This window comes from Ctenocephalides felis, unplaced genomic scaffold, assembly GCF_003426905.1.
Source record: "Ctenocephalides felis isolate EL2017-DRISC unplaced genomic scaffold, ASM342690v1 CF-g0.4_SCAFFOLD_01604, whole genome shotgun sequence".
Lineage (NCBI taxonomy): Eukaryota > Metazoa > Arthropoda > Insecta > Siphonaptera > Pulicidae > Ctenocephalides > Ctenocephalides felis.
In genome coordinates this window covers 53769053-53789221 of record NW_020537758.1, presented here as the reverse complement: position 1 = coordinate 53789221, position 20169 = coordinate 53769053, and positions in this window count along the sequence as shown.

Below are 20169 nucleotides of genomic sequence, written 5' to 3'. Positions count from 1 at the left end.
AAGAACCGATCATCGTTATAGACCCTTATATAGGTATCCAGGTAATATACTTAGACGGGAAATTGACTTATAATTAAGATTGGAAACGGTTAACATTGTTTTTTAGTTTCAGTGACTTATAACGAACGTGTATGGCACTGTGAAATGATATTACATTGATACAGAGCATCTTAATCAAAATATCAATTATTTTTACTTATTGATGTTCAACTTTTAATCGTCTTTTCAATCATCAAAGATAAACTACCTGATTAGAAACGATAGCCCATTATAAGGCTTAAAACTTAATTAATGGCTAAGAATTCCTGGAAATGGCTGGACTCAACTTGAGATATGAAGTCTACGAAAACCATAAATTTGAAACTTGGTTAACTTGTATAACTTGTATAAGCTTCATTTTGAATTTTTGGATATTCGGAAATATATAAAATCACTAAGAATAATATGATATAGTTTACGCCTTCTACTAATCAAAATGGTTTACCTATTAATTCTCGATTGGCCAAATTTATTATTTGCATCCTAAAAAATTTGGCGGGCAATAATTTGTAATTATAAGTCTACATAGGCAAACAAAAAATAAACATACTATTTAAAAAAATATTCGGCATAAATAAACTGTGGTTTTCACGTCCCTCAGATCATAATGTCGCACTACTATATATGCACTTCAATAAGTGCATAAAAATCTTAGCAAACGTCATAAATTTCGATATTGGTTGTCTTGACGACGCTAAAGAAATAAATTTATGGGTGATCTCACTAAAAAATATAACTATTTTATAAAAATATAAAAATATCGGTATGTGACCGGAACATTACGCTGTCCCATAGAGGGAATTTTGTAGGATTTGTTCTCGAATTTATTTTGATAAATGAAATTGTTGGTATGTATAATTCATAATTGAATCATCTTATGTAGAAATCTTGAATTTTAGTGAATATGCAGTTTTCTCTCACTTTTTCAACCATTTCTAACTATTCTTTATACAATCATAAATGTTTGACGAGTTGTTTAAAAAAAAGATTGTTTTAAAATGTCTATTATCATATTACGGAATATAGATTATTGCCTACATACATAGAAAATTCGGTAATAATTTATAAAATACTACTTTTGCACATTTTATAAATTCATTTGCAAACCTGTGACCGTACCAACGCATGATTAGGAATTGAAATCACTTACATTTAGTTGAAGTTGAAGTTTTATGAATTGATTAAAAAAGATTGTTTTAAAGTGTATATTATCATATTGCGGGGTATAAATTATTGCCTACATACACAAACGGTGCTATTAAAATTTACAAATACTACTACTGCAATTTTTATAAATTCATTTGAAAACGTGTGACGGTATCAAAGGCATTGGAAATTAAAATTACTTACATTTAGTTGAAGAAACCATTTTTATGGAAGGTTCCAATTACTTGCTTGTTGCCTGCAAAGAAACAATCTGTGTTATTTGATATAAAATATTTTAACTACAAAATAAATATAGATATAAATAATAGATTACATCAGCATTTCTAGGAAAAAGTTTGCCGACTGCTGAACTAGGAAGTCAACATTGCACCACCCACTACGGTTTTACTAAAACACTAAAAAGGCAATAAAAATAAATTTAATCACTAAAAAGAGCAACAATAAATAAGCACAAAAGCGGTGAATCACTCACATCTTCACAAGTCAAATCACTTTAATAAATTCAACACGAATCACCATGAAATTACGAATTTAATCAATTTAATAATGCTTTCGTAAACAAAGTAGACCGTTACGAAATTTTTTCTCTAAATTAGGATTTTGAATAATCAACAGTACTGAAAAACTGACATCAATACAACATTTTTCAATAAGGTTTTAATTTTCATTAATATTTTGCGCACTTTTCTTGATTTTATCTAATATTCCACAAATTTCTATTTTATAAATTCTACAAAGGACATAATAAAATCATTATTAAATCACGCTACATAAAATGTAGAAGATATCATACAAGCCTAAGACAAAACTATACATTTTTTCAGTTTTTAAAATGTCAAGAGATTTTCTTGACAAGCCAAAGCATAACTCAAAATTGAATTATTAGATTTCTTTCTTCATTAAAAAAATCATGAATTAATAAAAATCGCGGTAATGATATATTGAAACATTGAATCTGCCTATCGCCCCTATTCAATTAAAATGAAATCAGTTTCAGATTAGGTTGGCACTTGCAATGACTTAATGACTATCAATGTGCCTCATAAATATTTATATGAGGCATGCTTTGAAGTGGGTAAACCATCCATATTATTTGTGTTAGCTGTTTTTTCACTTATTGACTACATACTTCTACATTCACAATCAATGCGTTTAATATTTAAAAAACTCTAAAAATATTTTTTATGGCAAAGCAACGTTTTTTGGGGCAGCTAGTACATATATATATATATATATATATATATATATATATATATATATATATATATATATATGGTTCTCTTGTACATAAGCCAGTACATTTAAGAGCAAGATTGAAATAAATGCGACTCGTAGATGTAAGAATGTCCATTTACGTCGCGTTGTGTTATGTGATGCTACATGTCACGCGTCGGATGTGATACACTGACCTAAAAACTACTACGGAATTCCGTCTAAGTGACCACCGACTATTCCTCTGTCGGACCTTATTTATTAACAAGAAAAAAGAATCAAGATCCTGAGCAATGATGCGATTTGTCAGATAGTTATAATCCGGAAACGGAGTGGGGGATCATAGTGAAGTGAAGTCTTATGGGGAGCACTTTTTTCAAAAGCAATGATGTTTTATAATCAACACTGATATGTTACTATGTACTTGAGATCCAAAATATAACTGGTTGAAGTAAAACTTCTTTAGGCGCGACTAGGGTGTAAATCCGTACAAATGCAACGGAAGTCCGTAACGCCCGAACTGTTCGTTATTTGCTCTCGAGATCATTTCTATACGAGTCGATTGTGATTAGCCGTCGTATGTGAATAGAATTCTGTAGTTGTATGCGTACCGGCATCAACGTTGTATGAGTACCAATATCAAAAAAGAAATCGACATAGATAAATAAACATTTTAAAGTTACATCGTAGAACAAATCTTGATTTAATGAAAAATGTCTGAATCAGAAGAATATTTTACCCTGTTCCTTAAAAATAATAAAACAAATTAAACATACGGGCCATGTACTAAACGTAAGTTTATTGATTAGAAATTATTTCTATGTTATTTGTAGTTTCTATAAATCTTTGAAGTTATTAAAATAAAACAATTTTTAGGCTAGGAAGATTTCACAGCTGTTTAAACAATGAGATTATATCGTCAGCAAAAAAGTAAAAAAAATACAAGCAATCATTAATTTAATTACATGGATTTCTTTTACAATTACATGATGAGTGAAGTTGCGAAAACCATACTTCTTAGGCGTTGTTTAAAATAATCCACTGTGTGAAAGAATTTCTCTAACGAAGGTTCATGTCACTAATTATAATGACAAACCGATCATGTCATGTCATGTCATATTTGAAGTATGACTTCAATTATATTATTATTTTTAAATATTTCACATATTTTAATGCTATTATAATATATAATTTATAATTTGTCATTATATGAATGTGTGTATAATGGTTGTGACTAATAAATGTGTGCATAATGAGTATATTTATTTATTTTTATTAGTAATTGGTAAATAATACTAATGAACATTATTCAAAATGTTTATATGATGTAGTTATTTTTACTTAAATGCCATCTTAAAATTCTTTTAAAATTAGAAATGACACATATAGTATCTGTTCGGCCCCTTGCTATCTCATTTTATCTCGCTTATTGAGTAAAAAAAAAACAAACGCATTTTTATAAAAAATAGTGATAAAACACATTTCTTTACTAATGCAAATGCAAATTTAACTAAAATTTATTATTCAGATTACTACTTTTGAGACACGGTACGCATCAGATAATAGGCTTCAATCACTACTTTGATATAAAATATTAGTAGTATTCAATATGTACTTTGTTTCGAATATGGTGTCATTTATTATATATATTTTTTTAATATTAAAGTAATAAACTCAAGTTTAACTCAATTCTCCTAATATTTTCATAACTCGCACCTTAATGCGCCTTATCAAACTAAAATTTGTTCTAAATTTAACTAGTCCATAAATCCAGTCCATTCACATCATAATCATTATCCCAAGTAACATCGTTATAAAAATGATTAATTGACATGTACATCATAAAATGGTGTACTTAAATTGTTATTATAGTATACCTTTAATACGTTATTATAATATAATTTACGACGGCGGAAGAGGTTTCAAGAAAAAATGAACTCATGAATAATGAATGAACTTATATACGAGAATGTACTTATTACCAAAATTACGATCGCACAGAAATCACGGTCTTATGAATCACGACGAAGATGTTTGCATTATTTAGTATTATTTGAGACAAAGTACATTGTAAAAATAGTGGTAAAGCAAGTGGTTCAATCTCACGGTGCATATTTAAATAGTAATGAAGTTATTTTCCTTTTTATGACATGTGTTCCTAAATAACGGCTTAAAACGTGAGTGTATATATTTTATGTGTTATAAATCCAAAATTTTATTAAGGAGTACGTAGATATTTCAGATTAATTTATACAAATATTTTTAGCTTCTTAAAAAATGTCTATTTCTGCCAGAATAATTTACAAAAATATTTTATGTTCTCTGGGCTTATTCTTTCGGTTCTCCGGAATTTTTCAAACCATTTGTTTCAAATTTTCTTGAGAAAATGAATTAAAGATTTTGATTATTAAACAGAAATTCGTATAGTGAACACTAACTCGAATAACACGAGAATGGATTGATTTTGGTGAGGAGAGTCTTTCTTTAATGTTAATTTGTCATGTTCTCTTAGATAATTAAGATTTGAAAAATTTTGCTCAATTTGTAGAGCAAACCCATATGCCAGACCTGGATGATGTCAAGAAAAACTGCTGCACATAATTATTTTTTACTTAGTGCAGTTAGGAATGAGTTGGTTACCTTGAATGCAACTATTGCACTAAATATAAAGTTGTTTATTTAATTTGCCAGTCACTGTAATAAATACATATATAGTTTTTTTATCTTCTAAAATAATTTAATGATATTAATTAACTTAAATGAATAGATGGTAATAATGAAACGCAGATCCATTCATGTGATCGATTCGATATTTTATCACAATTATGTATTTATTTTCCACAACAGGTGTCTAAGTGCTTGTAAATTGGATAATATTTTTGAATTGTACATTTCTGTTATCTTACAATCTAATAAATGTTTTGGAATAGTTGTCTTTTTCTATAGTTTTGTTAAATATTAATGATTCCTTGACTGTGTTCTTAACCTAATGAATATGTAAAATATAAACCAATTATTAACAAATATTAATTTTATACTTGTAAAATGTTCACTTTAAGTAGTATTGCAGCGGTTCAATCAATTAAAAACCGAGAACGTTGGGAATTTTTTCCATAATAGTTTATTTTAGTTTTTTAGGCCATTTAGTTTTAATTACTATTCAACAACAACAATAATAATGATGTTAATGTTAAATAATTATTTTTATCTCTAAAATTTGTGCTGCAAATGTGCAAAATTTGAATTTTTATTTTTGTCACTTTTTGTCACTTTAATCCTAATATCGTAATTTTACTTTCATGTAGCCATCAATGTATTTTAATGCCATTTTCCCAGGCGTATAAAAGTTCGAAAAAAATATTGGTGCACTCAGAGCTTAAAAAAGCACAGAATTTATTATTAGCCATCTCATCGATGTAGATGTAAAAGTACAATGAAAATATCAACGTTGAAACTTTGCACTTAAACCTATCTCTTTTGGTGCGTGTTTTTTATGTGGGAATCGAAAAAAGTTTCTGATCCCCTCTTCAAGTGGCTGCGGCTTAAATTGTTCATGGTAAAGCTTTGGATTTAATTTATAATCGCACGTACGCGGTGAAGGCACTTTTTTAATTTTGTTTTATAAAACCACATGGAATATTTCGTTGTAATTATTAAAATGTTGCTTTTTATACTCAAGAATAAAATAGAAATATATAATGAAGAATTAAATAGAAATATACATTTAATTATAAACGTGGTATTAGTAAACTATAATTATGGCAAAATTAAATTAAAATACATGGAATGGTGAAGAGCGAGGCTTAAAGGTCCGCGGATAAGAGTTACCATCATTGAGCTAGAGTATTTCTTTTCTGTTTCATGTTATGCATTATCCCTTAGAAAATATCTTTAATTAAAATCGATATGATACGTCTACATTTTAAATTACTATTTAAAAAACACCTCGTTATATTTATTACTATTCAAAGCTTTTGCATCGTTCTAGTCTTTTCGTTCATATGCAGAAATAATCAATTTATAAAACGCTTCAGGGCTTCTGTTCTAATATATTATTCAGCGCCGTTGAAGCATTCCCATTAAAAATTGTAACGTGAAATAGTAATTTTGCAAAACAGTCTCTCCAAAGCAAAAACTACATAATCGAATAACATCGAATGCGCTCGCTGCAGCGAAGTGAAGACAACTCAGATCTCGATGCAAAAAACGATAAACGAAATGTCACATAGGGATGGACAAATTGTTCAATAAATCGATATTGATTTATATATTATATATTGATAATAATCAAACTGTTCACGTCTACAACAGGCAAAATTAACAGACGTTCAATTGGGAAGGTCGAGGCGAGTAGATTCAATTTGACTTTAAAAAACTACACTGTGAAAACAAAACTAACTACAGGACAATAATAAGCAATACATATCAAGACAACCATTGAACCTATTCATAAACTAGTGGGGCGCTTGGCATCGTGCCTTAAGGCAAATTGCTGGAACTTCCCGCACCAAAAATTATTTTTTTGTAAAAAGATTAACATTTTTGAAAAACATTTACTCTGAAAAAATTAGATTTTTGAAAAACTAAAAATTTTTGGCAAAAATTTACTTTTTTTTGAAAAAAAAAACTTTTTAAAAAAAAATATTTTGAAATATTTTAGAAATTCTGAACTTTTTTTTAAAGCAGATGTACTGCTTTGACTGCATAAAGACGAAATATTGAAGCGCGTAAGCGCCGCGTCGCCGTCAAACGGCTAAACATTGATACGGAACCCATAGGAATGTAAACAAAATGTATACTTATTGTTAAAATTTCTATAAAATATCTGATAATTTGATGTGCATATGTCTAATGATCATTTTTGACCGCCAAATGGCATTTTTTAACTTCCCGTAGGGTAAGTTATTGTAATGGGCCGAAAATCGAAATTGAAAATTTTTACATTTCTCGACGTTTTTGAAGGTTTCTGAACATTTTGGCATACTTCAGAAAAAATGAATGTGTGTGTGTGTGTGTATGTATGTATGGATACAAATTTTCGCCAACGTTTTCGGGCGTACGGATCAACCGATTTGAATGGTTCAAAAAACATTCGATTCCTATTGATAGGGAATAGAGCTGGTTAGTTTTTGGCAAAGGCAGGTCCAGCCGTTTCGGAGATATGGAGCAAAGAGTGCGGAAAATAGAAATCGAATTTTTGAGAGAACGGTGTATCCGATTTAAATGATCTAAAAAACATTCAATTAGTAATGATTGGGAGAAGTGTTTTAGTTTTTGGCAAAGGCAGGCCCAGCCATTTTGAAGATACGGAGCTAAATATGTAAAAAATGGCAGTTTTTGAAAGAGCTAAGCGTCCGATTTAAATGATTCAAAGAACTTTCTGCTTGCCTTAACAAAATAATAGATTTTGGAAAAAAAAAATTTTGTTCCATTTTTTCTTTTTTTTTTAGTTTTATGTATATCAAAAATATTTCAGATTTTATTTTTAATTCTGAATATAGTTCTAATATACTTCACAAATAATTTCAACTCTGCAATTCAGTTTATATAATTCTTATAAATATTAGACAATTTTACAATATTTTATAATACTCTATTTGAAAACATACAGTATTCCTCAAACATTTCGTTACGGTACGGGAAGTTCCAGCAATTTGCCTTAAGGCACGATGCCATAATTGCCTCAAGACAGAATTCCACTTACAGCTAGTTTTACTTACTGTTGTGTTACTGTTTGTTTCACTTCTTGCCCCGTATCTTCGAAACGATTAGACTTGCTTATGCCAAAAACTAATCAGCACGTTTCCTTATCAAGAGCAAATCTGATATTTTTGAATAATTGAAATCGGTTGAATCGTGTTCCTAAAATCGTCGACGAAAATTTGAATCCGCACACACACACACATCCGTTTTTTTTTAAGGTATGTCAAAATATTCAGAAGGTTTTGAAACGTAAAAATATATACAATTTTTTATTTTCGACCTTTTTGCGACTACTATAACTTACCCTACGGGAAGTTAATAATAGTAAAAAATAGAAAATGAAAATATGCATTAGATATCTCTACATTCTAAGACCTCCTGATCATTTTGGCATACTCTAAAATTAGAAAAAATCGATGAAATTTTTTTAAATAACAAATCTATTTATGGTTCAAAAAGCATTTGATTCCTATAGATGTGGAGACGCGCTGATTAATTTTTGGCATAGGTAAGTCTAGACGTTTCAAAGATAAGGAGCAAGAATAAAAGTTTTTGAGAGAATGGAGCATACGTTTTGATTGAATCAAATATTTTCGCGAAAGCATACTCTCTCCAATTTCAGAGTTGCAGAAAAAAAAAGATACATTTTTGAAAGAAATGACTATTACAAATTATTATAATGATTCAAATACAAATAGTTATTTGTGAACAAATAGACAGAAAACAGGTATACAGGTAGATAAGCATACAGTAGATAAGTGGACATGCCAGGTAAACAAATAGAAAGATAGATATATGAACAGAAAGACAGACATGTACTGGTATACAGAAGATAGTTAAACAATCTATATGTTTAATATAGACCAGTGGATATATATATACAGGTGGACAGAGAGAGGTAGACGAGTTGACAGCTGTACAGGTAGAAAGGTGTATGGGTAGACAGGTGGACAGGTAAACCTGTTACATAAGTAAACAGGTAGACATGTAAACGGATGCACAGGTGAATAGGTGAATAAGAAATATAGTGAGATAGACTGCTAAACTGGTAGAATGATATACAGGTTGACATGATGACAGATAGATAAGTAAACAAGAAAGTTTCTTAATCAGATCAACACAGAAAAATAGACATAAAGGTTAAAATACATACAAGTGAATATGCAGATAAACCACAAAGCAGAAAGAAAAATAGACTTCTTTCCAGATAGACAGAAAAACAGGCATATAGAAAGGTGTGAAAAATATATGTAGGTGTATAAATATGCTAATAAACCTGTGTGCAAGTTATCAGGTAAATACATAGGTAGAAACGTAGATTAACGTAGATTAATTAAGATTATTGAATTAACACTTAAACAGGTAAATAAGTGGATAGGAGGGCTGGTAAATTATATACTAATTAAGGCAGGTAGATTTATATGTTAAACGCCTGATCGCAAAGCAAATACATAACTTTTTGACAGTTTGTTACTACCAACTCATATGATAATGCGTATGCCCCTGTAACATAGCATTGCCATACATACCAAGTGTTTTAGAGTAGTTTAAAGTAGAAACATTAAGGTTCAGTATTAAATTTATCCCTAATTTAAACCATTGATAAATGATTAAATCAGAATATAATTTTATATTAGGATAATATATCTGGGTAAGATTACAGAATTTTCGAACTATCGTCCTGCATCGATGAATTCTGCGCGTCCCTAAGACAAAAACACATTTGCGCGTTTAATAAATAATGGGTATATATTTGTGGATAATAAAACGTTGGATGGCTGTAAACTTCAAAGTGCAATTACGGATTAATCAAGAACAGACTTTTATGTTGGAAATCGCAAAGCTTTCAAAGACCGCTAACACTTCGGTATGATTATCATCCTTGGGTAGATGGAATGGGAAATGTGAAAGAACATTGTGTAAAAGCGCAATGTTATCCTTTATTTTCTTTTGTTGTGCGATTGTTTTTCATCTGCAGAAAGCGACGTAACTATGATGTATTTATTTTCTTGCTTTTGCATAGAAGTGGAGTAGCGCATTTATCTTTTAATAACGACCTCGCTTTTTGCTCTTTTGTTCTGTTTGGCATACGTCGTAATACCATAAGTTGATAATGAGGTATTCGAATCTCATGCAAAATAATTATAGAATTAATTAAAATGAGTCAGTATAAAAAATACTCCAGGTAGAGATGGATTTTATAATTCTCAGAATATACTCGTACGCCTTATTTTGTGGGCAATGTGCGTATTATTTTATTTTTATTATAGTTTTATTGTATTTGTTTTAATGCAAATATAAATGGCATTTTGAACTCATGAACTTTCCTAACGTGGAAATAATCTATTTAAACAATACAAGCAGCATTTAACTATTTAGATAAAATATTTAAATGATTATATTGAAAACTAAGTTTTTGCTCTCAGTAAAAAGTAATCAATGCGATTTTTAACTGATATTTTCTAGTTAACATAAAGCAGGATAGAGCACAATGATCCAAGTTGACTTTGAGCAATTATATAGTAGAAACCAAACAAATTACACATATACCACTTATCAAACGAGCAGCTATGTGACCATATTCAGTAAAATCTCCAGCTAATTTATGATTAAAAAAAATTTTTTTTTCATACAGTTTTTCAAGAAGTTTTAACCTAGCTTTTGTAGCCTTATATGTGGGGTAAATTGAGACGGCCAGGAGGACAAACAGGTCCAATTTCTTGTTTTAATTTTAAAGAAATTTTACAGAACAATAGCTACATTATTCAAGCAATGCAAAATACTAATTTCATGGCTGCATATTTATGGAGATAACACAGTAAACAACTTTGGTCTGGTATTTCGTCAGAAATATGCAACAGCAGAAGTGAAATAAATATTAATTTTATTTATTTCTTTTAAAATTCAGTACTTAGTACATAGTACCAAAACAGTACTATTAAAAAAATATACGTTTTTTGCTTTTGAGATAATGATGGTGGGCTTTTTCACCCGGGGACCTTCAAGCCCCACTCTTAATTGTGCAGAAACAAGCGCTGGTATATCCCAAAGACGCAGCTCATTATACAAAACTTCAATAAATTTTCATAATTAAATTACTTTTCATTATATTTTCATATCTTTCATATATTTTTCATATAATAGCATATTATGTTTCATATAATTTCGAAAAAACTGCCCATTTTTTTCGTAAATTAGTGCGTTTTCTGACTGACGATCTTTTTTCAAAAACTAATCAGCAAGATTCCTAACTAATATCTGCAGAATGGTTTTTAAATTTTTATAATTGGTTCAAGATTTATGCGTAAACGAGGTGAAATAATTTTGTACTTTCTAAAAAAGTCCAGGAAAACGAAAATAACTTGAAACTTTAAACAAACATAAAATCTGCAAGTCTGATTTTCTGGCAAAAACATAAATTTCTCTGTAAAAATGATTACAAAATTATATGTGAATAAAATCAAAACAAAGCTGTAATAGTGTAATATCCTATTCAAATTTTATAAATTTGTATTTCATATATTTTTTCCTATTATTTAAATACAGTAAAAACAGCTCTATTATCTATTGAGTTTTTGTATAGCAACGAATAACTTTTCCCTATATTTAATATAAACATAGTTTTTGCAATCGGTGCATAGAGAGAAATTTTTAATTTAGACTTTTATTGCTGATTTGTATAAACAATTCGAATTAATTAAATCCCAATTAGAATGTTATCATATACGTTATATATTCGCGGATTATTATTAAATACTCCGAATTCATGAAGCTTTACAATGAAATGATTGCATTGTTCGAAAACAAAGCATTACGCTGTTTAATAGCATGATATAGCAAATTTTACAGAGCAATTATTTATTTTAAGTAATACAAATAGTCTACCCTCGTGCATCGGCAGTATTATATTTACTTTTTAGTTAAACTCCGTCGATCTGCAATATAGGAAAATATTATAAATATTTATAATTGTACGGTGAATGTTCCTGAAATTAATATTGGATATCTGCTGATGCAAAATAAATGAGAGAAATATCACTGAAGCGGAAGATGAAAACGGAACATCAATTATTTTTTTTCCTCACGTGTTGAAATCATTTTCAGGAAAAAATTTGATCCTTTGACGGCGATCGTTTTGATCTTTCGTACCAATACAGTATTATGGAAATTAGAAATACGCATCTAAACAAATATATATATATATATATATATATATATATATATATATACACTTTGGCGCGGTCAACACTTAAATACTATTAACAAAAATTGTCTGACAATATATATTTCTGTAAGTTTACGAACCAATGTTACAGTTGTTAAATGATTTATATTTAATGATAATGTATTTCTCAAATAATTTAGGTGAAATAATAAATAAAAGGAATTTATTATGTTTATGTACTCATCAAAAAGTCCAATTTGCTAATTTTATGTTTTCTCGACGTTTCAAGCCATTCTGAATCGAATGAGACCAATTTTGGAAAAAGTGTGTGTGTGTAGTCAACAGATTTTTTGCCGTAAATCGATGTTTTCTCAAAAACGGCTGGAACCGATTTGAAAAATTAAAAAGTCATTCAATCTCGATGAGGACTAGCGTCAATCAATTTTGCGCGACGATCAGCCAAGCCATTTCTTTGTAAACAGCAGAAAAGTGAGAAAATTTTCGTCCACGTTTTAGCTCGCAATTCTGAATCGATTTTGAAAATTCAAAAACCGTTTGAAAGATATTGGTTGGGAATCAACCTGATTAGTTTTTGGTAAAGATCGACCGAGTCGTTTTCTTGTAATAAAGTTTTCGACTTTGGCGTTTACCAAAATTAGGCCCTCCATCGACGTTTGCTCAAAAACGTCTGAACTGATTTCAAGAATTTAAAAGCCATTTGATGTATCTCGATGAGTGTATCGTTTGTCAGTCAATTTGGAAAAAGTGTTAAACTTTTCGTTCACATTTAAGTTCATACTACGATTCGATTTTAAAAAATCAAAAACAGTTCGAATGATATAAGTTGGGAATGATAATGATTAGTTTTAGGTGAAAATCTACCAAGCCGGTTTGTTGTAATTAACTGTTGAAAAAAAAAATTAAGCCGATTTTTATTAAACTGTTTTGACGATGTATATTGTGGTCTCATAGAGCTTACTAAAATATTACGAAGTTTAAGAAGATAAGCAGTTTTTTTGACGTTTGTTAAAATTAAAATTAGACGATTTACTTGGTATAACGGTAGAGTACTTGGTATTATTGAGCATACTAAACCATTAAAGTCCTACGGAAACTGTTTCAATTATAAAAATGTTTGATTTTTGAAAATTTGCTTTAAGAAAATACTCCGAGGTAACGTGTTTGTTCTTTTTCAATAATGTGTGATAAATCCATTCGGAATACTTTTAATCACTCATAAATTAATTTATATTTTATTGATTAAGTCGATTATTTACACATATCGGAAAGTTCATTTAGCTTGCCTCAAGGCAAAATTCCAACACAAACTAGTTTTTAATTTATATTTAATCGTGTTGGCAAAATTTTTTGGCTATTTAAATTTGATTTTGTTTGTGATAACGTTAAAAATTAGTGCATTTTCCGACTGACTTCAGTTTTTGAATGATTTCAATAATTATTTAAATGAATGAATTGAATTTTTTTTAACTCATACGTATTTCAATATCAAAATAGTTCCGAAATTTGTTATTTTTTTTAATTTTCGATATTCGAGTTGAAGAGTACAAACTTGATAATGAAAAAGATACCTTTAACAAAAAAACAATACTCATGATACGTAAGATACATAATACAAAGTATATTGTTGATTTGTTCACATAGTCTTAAATTTAAAACAATTCTATGGTTCAATCGATTCGAAATTGTATTAATACCAAACGAACAAATGAAAATTTCGCTTTTCTCAGCAAGATTTCTATATAGCCTTTCGGCGAAAGAGGCAAGAGACCTAAACCGATAAGAAGAACTTCATTCAAGAATTTTTTTTGTTTCACGAATTCCGGTTATTTTCTGTGAGCCCTGAAAGAAGAAAACTCAGTTCAAAGGCAGCCCTTTGTGGCTTTTCGATGACCGGTTTCTTTTGTCACATTATTCGATTTCGGGAGCATTTCATCGACGTCTTATGACATACGATACAAATGACCATCAGCCAATTGATTTAGTAATATTAAAGACGGAAATTGTTTTATATGAGTAAATCTCAAGAAAAATACAGATATTTATAAGGTAACTCAGGCTGATTGAATTTAAACTATTAAAATTATTATTACGTGAGAAATTATAAAGATCAAGTTTTAGATAGTAAACTCGTATACGATAGTAAAGTTTTTTCTCTTATTATTAACAATGTTTCTGATTATTTATATTATATGTTTGGTGATATTTTTGTGATATTGAAATAATAAATAATAGTAACAGAACTGAGAAGTAAATGTTAAATGATAATTATAAGGTTTTCTGAAAAATTCTAAAATGAACAATAGAATTTAGAATTTAGATATTAGAATGTTTAATTTTGTTTTTTTTTTTTCATTTAATTAGATCTGTTTAACTTATTTTATAAGAAGAAAGTTTTTTTATGCCAATCGAACTATTCACTAATATTTTAGTAGGATACCGACATTTTGAAATATTGTCACAAATTTTGACCATCTGAGATTTGGTTGAAATGCACAAAGAATGATCACTGTATTTTCTTAGCAAATAGCCATACATATTTCTCAAATACTTTTGAAATTTGGCTATTTAAAAAGAAATATATTTACAATGATAATATTTATTTGGCAAGATAATCACAATCAAAATTCGAATATAATTGGAAAATTGAGTACAAATTACATAACTGTAATTGAAAACGTATAGGTTAACAGTATGATTTTATTGTTTTAGGACATTTGTATATTTGACAAATAAAAGAACAGGGAAAAAAGTTGAATAACATAAAAATCTTATAAATTTATTTTGCTAATGATTTCATATCAAACTTTTCAATAATAATTAAAAATGATATTTTTAAACAACATTATGTTTTGTTTTTAGAAAACTTTAGAAAAAAGTCTCTAAATCAGGTTGAGAATTTTGATACAATATTTGAAAGTAGAGAGAAAAGGATGTATAACCAGCCATCACCATAATTTTTACGACGTCGCAATCAAGAGATAAACGACGATGTATGAGAATCCATAGCAAAAGAATTTATTTTCTTCGTTAGTTTTTTTTTGTGAGATTGTGAGCACTGTTGTTTAGTTTACGAGACCTCAATATAATTTTTAAATCCATATTAATTTAGTATGATAAATCCATATTCAATATTAATTTAATAAATAAATACCAGATGTATTGATTTCTTTAAGTTAAATTCAACAGTTCTCTTGGATAAACTCTATAAAAGCTTGCATTATAGTTGGGTAGTAATAAGAATCATTTGAGACAAATTTACAAAAGATAAGTTGAATTATTAGTACTCCACTTCTGCTGGTGGATATTCCTGATGAAATACCAGATCAAGTTTAAATACGGTGTTATCTCTGTAAAAATGTACCTATAAAATTTATATTTTGTTTTGGTTGAATAATGTATCTTTATTTATGCAAATTTTTTTGAAATGAAAAATGAGACATTGGACCTGTTTGCTTCCTGGCTGTAACATTTTACCCCGCCTATAGGATAAAAAGAACCAGTTGACGAATTTATAAAAACAGCAAAAAAACACATTTGTACAAAAATGAATTAGCTGGGTGTTGTCAGCTGTTTGTTTGATATGTATTAATTGTTATGATATGACTGGCTCAGTTTTCATAACACAATTGCTCAGAGTCAAATTGAACCAGATTGTCCTGCCCTGCCCTATAATAAAAATATAAATTTTTAATAGATTTTCATAAAAAGTTAATCAATTTAGATATAAGTCGACAATATGCAATTAAAATATATGACAAAATGTTGATCAAATAATCACAGGAGTACCGATCAAGCATGAATATAATTCAATCAGTCTGTTTGCTTCGACTCAAAATGATTCTTTATACAGACCGAAACAAAATAAATTCTATAGCGCAGATGTGCAAATGTATGGAATATTAATAATAAAAAATATATCACACTCTAAACCAAAGAGGCATTTATATGACCTCGCGCCATTACTATAATGGAACACGTCCAATTGTTTGAAATATTTCCTATCTCGTACCACATTTAAATCATGTATTTCCCCAACGGGGCCCTCGACACATCTTCGGAAATTCAACCTTACTGGCGCACTTCTACACAGACATCGGCACGTGTCCTGCGTGTCTTTCGTAGAAAAATTTACGAGTGTATATAAAGGAAAAAATAACACAGTGTTATAGAAAATTGGGGCATTAGACGAAGGGCTATTGACGTAAAAAAGAAAGAATTCGCAATATTTGGCATTGTTTTTTTATACAGCTATGTTTACTTTGAGCTGTGTTTGCAAATTTGGATCCCTAATATATTATTTGTCCTTGAGGGGGTGGCCCAGTGGTTAGCTTCTCTTCTTTGCTATTACTATGTACTATATATTGGATATTTATATCTTATAGTAATAGTCTAAACTATTTTTGACTTGAGATTATATTTAAGACTATATCCTCAAGTAGAAAATTTATATCAACTGCTTGTTATCGAGCTTGTCTGAGGATGGGATAATTTAAAGCAAGCTATGGCTGCTTTTTTGGAATTTTCTGATCCCGGTTAAATTTGAACATTGATGTAATTTTTCTACCAGTTGCCTTTGCAATCTTTTATTCAAAATCTGATAAAAATAACGGAAAACTACAAAAGCACAATCGAATAGAATATTGAAATGAATACAAAAGAATAGTTGAAATATGAAACAAAAATAAAAAATTTCGCCCAATTATAAATTCTGATAAATGCATTTTTATTCACTTTGGAAATTGACCATTTTAGTCTTTGAGAGAGCGGAGCATCGAATTTGTATGGTATTCAATTTGTATGGTGATTAGTTTTTGGCAAAGGCAGGCCCAGCGGTTTCGGAGATACAGAGCTAAAAGTGCAAAAAATGTCAGTTTTTGAGAGAACTAAGCGTCCGATGTAAATGATTCAAAGAACTTTCTGCTTGTTTTAACAAAATAATTGCTTTTGGAGAAAAAATTGTATCAATTTTTTTTTTTTAATTTTTTTTTTCAAATTTTTTTTTTTCATTTTTTTTTGTATATCGATAATCATTCAGATTTTTATTGTGATTCAGACGTAAGTTCTAATATACTTTAAACAAACATTTTCAAATTTGCAATTCAGTTTATATAATTCTTATATAATTTATAATAACGGGAATCGCGTTAATTAGTTTTTGCCTAAGATTGTCCGGGCCGTTTCTTCGTAATTAAGCGTTGAAAAAAACGATAGATTTCATGGTCTGAATTAGCATAGTAAAATATATATTATAGACTTACGATAAGCGGTTAAATTTTAAAATTTGGAGAACTTTGGAAATGCGTCATGCGCTTTAGCGATTTCTATACGTTCCGTGTTTCGCAGGTAGCTACTGATTACAGTTGACGTTCAAAATGAAATAAAATACATTTTGAAACACAAAATAGGCTGAATAGAATGTTATGAACAAATTAATTTAATTTATACACATAGGGGGCGTCCATTAATCACGTGAAGTTTTTAGGGGGAGAGAGGGTTTACAAAAAATCACAAAATATCACGTGGGGGAGTAAAAGGTATAGTAAGATATCAAGTATATTTAATTTAATGTACTTTTTAAGTGTTTTTTTTTTCTGAAAAAATATTCAAACATTTAAAAAAAATCAAAAATTTTGCAGTTTTTTCACGTAACTAAATAACACGTGATATTTGATGGGAGCGGGCGGGGAGAATTTAGAAGATCACCATGTATCACCAAGGGGGAGGGGAGGGGTCCAAAAATATCTAAAAACTTGCATACGTGATTAATGAACGCCCACAAAATACAAGTATGATTAAAAGACATAATTTGGAACGCATTGATTAATTGTTATAGAAAGCGAAAATTTTATTTTCAAAATAAGCAATTAAATATCTCATCTAAATAGCTGAATGTCAAGTCTTTTTGATCAAATTATGTATAGCTATCGGCAAGTTGATGCAACTTGCCTTAAGGCAAAATGATACTCACAACTGCTTTACTAATATTTTAGTAACTAAAAATTTACTACAGTAGTACTTGATAACCCGTGATAAAGCGAGCATATTATCGTATATATTGTTTATTTCAAATTAATTTTTTTTCCCAAATTTTGTTCACATACTCTTCGTCTAAATTAGGCGAACCGAGTCGGTGATGGCACGCGACCGAAACATCCGTAATAGCGCGGAACGCCTGTAATGAATTATTGTTCAACAATGAAAAAAGAATTTCAGCCGCAGCAGGCCGTGCGGAGAAATCTGAGACGACGACGCGACGCCCTCGACTTCGGTCGGGGAGCGGTTGCATTCTTACGCGACAACCCGGTAACCCGCCGGCGAATGTTGTTTTATTGCTTTCCACTCTTAGCAAATTGTTATTCAGTCGTGCGCAAAGTTAATGTATCATGTAACAAGTTTTTATACTCATGATAAACTATTATCAAGACCGGGGAGTACACGAGTGAAAAAGCGTCACGTGAACACAGCTATAATATACATAAACTCACGAAGTAAGTCTATGTTATAAAATTATCTAATACAATAATTTGCTTAAAAACGATTAATTACAATACGATTCATTATAAAAAGTACGTGCGTTATCGGTAAAAAGAAGTCAATCGTTAATCAATGATCAGTTTTGTGTCGTCAGAACCCATGACGAGTATATTCGTCAATCACATATTGAATAACAAACTTGGATTATTTTACCAAATTGAAAATTTCAATTGCAGATTTTACTCTGAGTTAAAATAAGTATATATTACATAGGTATGAACTAAATTTTTTCATATACAATTGTAATAAAAAATTAATAGTAGTTGGTGTCTAGCAAAAAATTAAACTATATAGCTAAATCTGAGTTCTCATTGGTTATTTCAATGGTCAAGTAAAAAGCCACTTACATCTTGTTAAGGCCTAGGACTTCACGCTGGTCTAATGAAATTATGTATCAATATTTTAATACTCTTTATACAGAATAGCAATAAAAAAACTTAATCATTTTTTTACACTATTTTAGAGTATCAACTAACCACTTACATTGCAATGTATCCTGTTCATGAGCATACCCCCAATCAATAATCAATCTTTTCAAGAAATTACTTTTCCTTGATGTACAAAGTCATGTTAAAACCAATTTGGACGTACAGAATACAGCTACATAATTCAAAGATTTCAAAACAAGATTTTGAAAGAAATTATAAACGCACGCAAGTATGTCCCAAATTGGTTGGTTCCCTTTCAGATATTTTTTAGTAATCTATACCTATATAAATATACTAGAACTACACCTATAAGCTAAACATATCCAACATCGGGTCGGATCGCCACTGGGTCACACGTCGATATTTCTCCTTATTTAATAAACCATTAAAATTACTGAATGTTTATAACGACAGATTGTAATTCACAAATGTAAATAAAAAATAAGAAAATAAAACTTTTCCTTGAACTCGATCCAACCAAATCACAGGTCAATATCTAATCAATCAGAAAAATAATATAAAATTAAACTTTGTAAATAAGTATTAACTCAATCAATTCAATTAATTAACTCAATATCAATCAAACAAGTAATAAGTATTAACTCAATCAATTCAATTAATTAACTCAATATCATTCAAACAAGTAACAAGTATTCACTTAACAATGAAACACATAACATCATATATCAATCTATAATAACGTATTACTTTGTCTAAATATACAACTATTTATCATTTTTTAATCGGTTTGATAAAACTAATATCAAATGAAAATCAGAAGTCTTATGAAAGTGGGATAATGATGCTGTTTAAAAGATGAAAGATTAAGAACCTAGTATTCAAAATGGGCAATAAATTTCAGAATAAAGTTTTTTAGATGCATGAAAGAATATTATTCAT